Here is a 4,762-nt window from a genome sequence, read left to right as displayed (position 1 = left end):
CCCCTGTGTCACTACTTGACTGTCCTGACCTCTTGCCACTAAAAATAAATTTTCTCACTATAGGATTTTCATATGATGTTCTCACTTGTTTCTACAGAACATAGACTCATTAAGGAATCTAAGAATGTAAAATAAAGTTCAAAAATATTTTTATACAATTTTTAATGATTTTCTAAACTCAGAACAGAGGACACCAAAAAAAGATCTGACCCTATCTCATTGAAATTCACATATCTCAAAATATAAAATTCCTTTTGTTAAACCGTTATTTTTCCATGAAAATAGACTCAATAAGATTTTAATCTACATATCATTCACCTTCTAACTCATTATATACTATCCTAGGTGATTTTTCAAAGTCATGTCACTGTAGCTGCTTGAAATCTGTTTCTTTGCAAATTTTTACTCTTTCATGATTTCCATGCATGATTTATTACCTAAACATAGATAGTACCAAACACATTCATACTTAACCATTTTAATCACATACTCACAAATCTTCCTTTAGCAATATCATATATACAAACATTCAAAATGACTAATTCCTATACATCACTTAGGTATATATACTACTTAGGTACATGCCATGTTATCAAAAGAAAGGTACATCACTAAAATTTCTCTGAGGCCGGGAATACTCTGGATGCTGGGCCAAACACTGGTTTTCTACTAACCTGCGCACGGAAACAACCGTACACTGAGCATGGGAATACTCAGTGGTATTACCATAATTCAAATTAATAATATTAATTGATAAATTATATACATTTAATTTATGTCTATAATTATTCGTTAATTGTCTCGTACTTTAAAACAACTTGATAATTAATAACAATAAGCAATATTTCAATCTTGTATTTAATTGTATTCATACCTTATTTCACTATCTCAATTCTATTGGATTTTCAACATCTCATTCTAATAACTCATTTCAATTCATACAAATTCAATCAATTTATTAACTCATTCATTATCATTTCTATTTATATTCAATTTATACTTTTAATCATTTAATAAACATTTAATATATTAAATCCATAAATAAATTTCAATAACTTGTATTTAATTAAATTCACATATAATTTCACTATTTGAATCATTTTATTTTCACTTCTCATTTCTCAAGAATAGCTATTTCAATTTGCTTTTCTTTACTTATATTTTTACATCATCTCATACTACCAAAATCATTTCATGAACTATATCGTTAACTATTTCTTGAACCCTTGGTTCATACATTTCATTTCCATATCTCAACATAATATCTCATTTTGGTTCATATTCAAGATCATTCAATAAAATTTATATTATCAAAATTATTCATTTACCCTATTAACTTGACTCGGACTTTGGCGGATACGGATCCAACCAAACACACCGAATGGCACCCGATGCCTCATCGGATAGTTCGAAGCAATAAAGTGACACCCAATGTCTCATCGGCCAAGCCGAAGTAAGTTGGTACCCAGTACCTCATCGAATCTATCCGAAGTAACAGTATGACACCCAGTGTCTCATCGACTCAAGGTTGAAGTATCCCTGAACACTTCCAATCCTATGGCATGCCATCTATATCCGACTCAGCCCGACTAGTTAATAGGGTATTCAAATCATTTTTCTATTTCAAATTCACTTTCGATTCAATCACAATTCAACTCAGATTCACTTCTCACTTTCAAATCAATATACAATTCAATACCAATACATATTTCAAATATTCACATACAATCATACTTCGATTCAATTCAAACCACTTTTCAATCAATACACAATTCACATATTCACATATCTTCAAATCTCATATCTCGATTTCCAATTCACATATCAATTCACAATTCACATATTCACACATAATCATAATTTAATTCACTTTTATTCAATTTATATTTTAATTCATTTTCCAATCAAATTCAAATCACTAATTATTTTTCAATCAATATGCATTTCAAATACTCACGTATTTTCTTCATTCAATTCAATTTCATTCAATCCAAATCACTATTATCATTTTTATTGCTTACCTAATTTTACTTTTCTGCATGCATTTTAATTAAAATATAACAAATAATAATTAAATTCGAACTATGGTAATACTAACCGAAATTTTCTCGAATCACTCCTTGTCCACCTTCTCCTTTCCTTTCTCGGACAATGACTCTTGCACGACATTAGCTACGTAATTAAACAATTAAAAATCATTAAGACACAATTTCATCAAAATATTTCCATTTATACCTAAACTTTACCTAAACTCTAATTTAATCCCTTATCAATACTAATTTTATTTTCCCAATCTAAATCCATATTCTCTTTAAATTCTTACTATAAACTCAATTTAGCTCTTCAATTTCACCATAAATCCATAATTTCGGGATTCTTTCAATTTAGTCCCTACTATTCAAAACTTACACTTTATTTTACAATTAAATCCTTTACTAACTTCTAACTTGAAATTCAATCAATTTAACCGCTAATTCTTTCATTTATTCAATATAATCAATGTCTAGAAGTATAATAACTTCCAAAATTTCAACATAAACCATGAAATATTTTGTTCTAGAACTCTAAAAACTCAAAATGTATAAGAAAATGACTTAATTTGACTTACCAATTGAGCTTGGAACCTCAAATCTTCAATTTCCCTTTTCTTTCTTTCTTTTCTTCCTTTCTTTCTTTCCTTCTCTGTTTCGTTTGCCTATTCTGTTTCTATCTTTCTCATCTCTATTCTCTTTTGTTATATATATATAATATAATATAATATAATATATTAATAATAATATAATATAAAACATAATCATTAATTACGTATATATATAATATATATATTTTAAATTAAAAATATCTTAGATTTTTAAGGTTAAACCGCCTCAACTTTAGGAAAATGCATAATTACTTATTTGGTCCTTTTAACTTTTCTTTAATCTATAATTAAATTTTATCTCTATTGCAATTTAATCCTTTTCATAATTAACCACAATTTAGACAAATTCCTTAATTAAAACCTAATTAACTACACAACTAACTTCATAAATATTTATAATAAATATCTATGAATCCAATTTACCAAACGGAGTCTCTAGAATACATTTTTTTAAACTTTGTCCTTTTAATCAATTAACCATTGAAGCGTTAAAATTTCTTAACGAAACTTTAATACTACCTAATGACACTCCGTAAATATTTATAAAAATATTTACGGCTCGTTTATAATATCAAGGTCTCGATACCTTGTTTTCGACCCAATTTACCTAATAATTTCTTTTAAATTATAAAATTCACTAATTTTAGAAATATTTCTAAAATCACGCTTAACTTATAATTATTAATTAATAAATTTTTCTAACTTTTTCATCGAATTTAGTGATCTCAAATCACTGTTCTGACACTACTGAAAATTGGGCTGTTACAAAAGGAGTTGTATATTTTGAGATATTTAAATTTTGTTGAGACATGGTTGGATTGATTTCGACATCCCCTGTTCCAAATTTGGAAAATCACCAAAAATTGTACAAAAATAATTATGGCTTGAAATTTACATGCTTGAACTCCTTATTGAGTCTATTTTTAAGAGAAACAAACAAGAACATTGTTTGAATTTTTTACAGAGAGTTAAGTAAATTTTAGTAAGGAGAGGTTAGAACTGTCGGACAGTGAAACAGGGGAATATTTAGAGAATAAACTGTACTAATTGGCTGAGCTAAAAATTCTGAAAATTTTATGGTGGAAAGGTATATGAGTCTAGTTTCAGGAAAAATTTACGGAATTCAATTTGAAGCCTTGAAACTCCAGATAAAAATAAATTAGTGACTATGATGCAGAAAAACAGTTTGCTGGAAATTGAACAAATAATGAAATTTATGTGTGATAAAAATTATGTCACTATGTAATCCTGTGAGAAATTTATTTATTTGTCATATGTTTACTTAATAAGCTATATGATTACTCGTCTTTATTTTTCCCTGATTATAGTGACATCAGCCAGCTCGGAACTTGGACGAAGTCAGGAAATCATCCACACTATCATCAACTTTTTGGGTATTTTGGCAATCAACACTTTTGAAACATGGCATGTATAGATGACTTTATGTAATGTGGTATAAATATGTATATATATAGTATTGTTCGGTTTAATATGTTGATGTTTATTAATGGATAAATTATGTCTGAACATATAACTGTAATTGGTTGAAAATATTGAAGTTGTTTGAAATTGTCCTTGGAAATTTGCAGGGGGTTTTATGTAAAAATAAGCAGAAATGCTGCCGAAATTTTTATAAAAAAAATTATAAGTGTTTGAGCTCTAGTAATACCTCATACTCTGTTTTGGTAAGGAACACGAATAAGGGGTGTTACAGTTAGTGACTAGTTGATTGGATAGAACCCGAAATATGAGTTAATTATGAACATAAAGTGAGTTAGTCTTCTGTCGTTTAGATCTGATTAAATCTATACTTTGTTTTCATTGATTTTTTTATGTTATTTTATTAGTTTAATAAAATAACTTTTATCACTACCTTAGGATTCATCGTAATATAGTTTAATTACAATACTAACTAGACCCATTAACGTAGAAATTGGAATTAGTTTAGTCTCGCCTCCCTTGGGTACGATCCTCGGAGCACTTCCATACTTCGTTGTATAACTATATTATAACTTGACCCGTGTACTTGTGAAAATCGCTTAACACTTATATTTGGTTGCAGTATTCATACTCTAGACTTTAGTACGTCCGAAGGCGATCAAATAGTTATAAAATACTTGA

The 4,762-nt window shown here is 28.1% G+C and overlaps 1 long non-coding RNA gene across 1 annotated transcript; it reads right to left on the bottom strand.

The window, feature by feature from the left end:
• Positions 1-487: 487 nt before the first annotated feature.
• LOC128035966 (uncharacterized) lies at positions 488-2,714 on the bottom strand. Its single transcript, XR_008192662.1, has 3 exons — positions 2,609-2,714; positions 2,099-2,172; positions 488-674 (listed from the first exon to the last, which is right to left on the bottom strand). It is a non-coding gene; the product is annotated as an uncharacterized LOC128035966 (long non-coding RNA).
• Positions 2,715-4,762: the final 2,048 nt, after the last annotated feature.

This window comes from Gossypium raimondii, chromosome 13 (genome assembly GCF_025698545.1).
Source record: "Gossypium raimondii isolate GPD5lz chromosome 13, ASM2569854v1, whole genome shotgun sequence".
In the NCBI taxonomy this organism is placed as follows: Eukaryota; Viridiplantae; Streptophyta; class Magnoliopsida; order Malvales; family Malvaceae; genus Gossypium; species Gossypium raimondii.
Note: the sequence above shows the minus strand (reverse complement) of the source record. Positions and strands in the feature narration are given on the sequence as shown.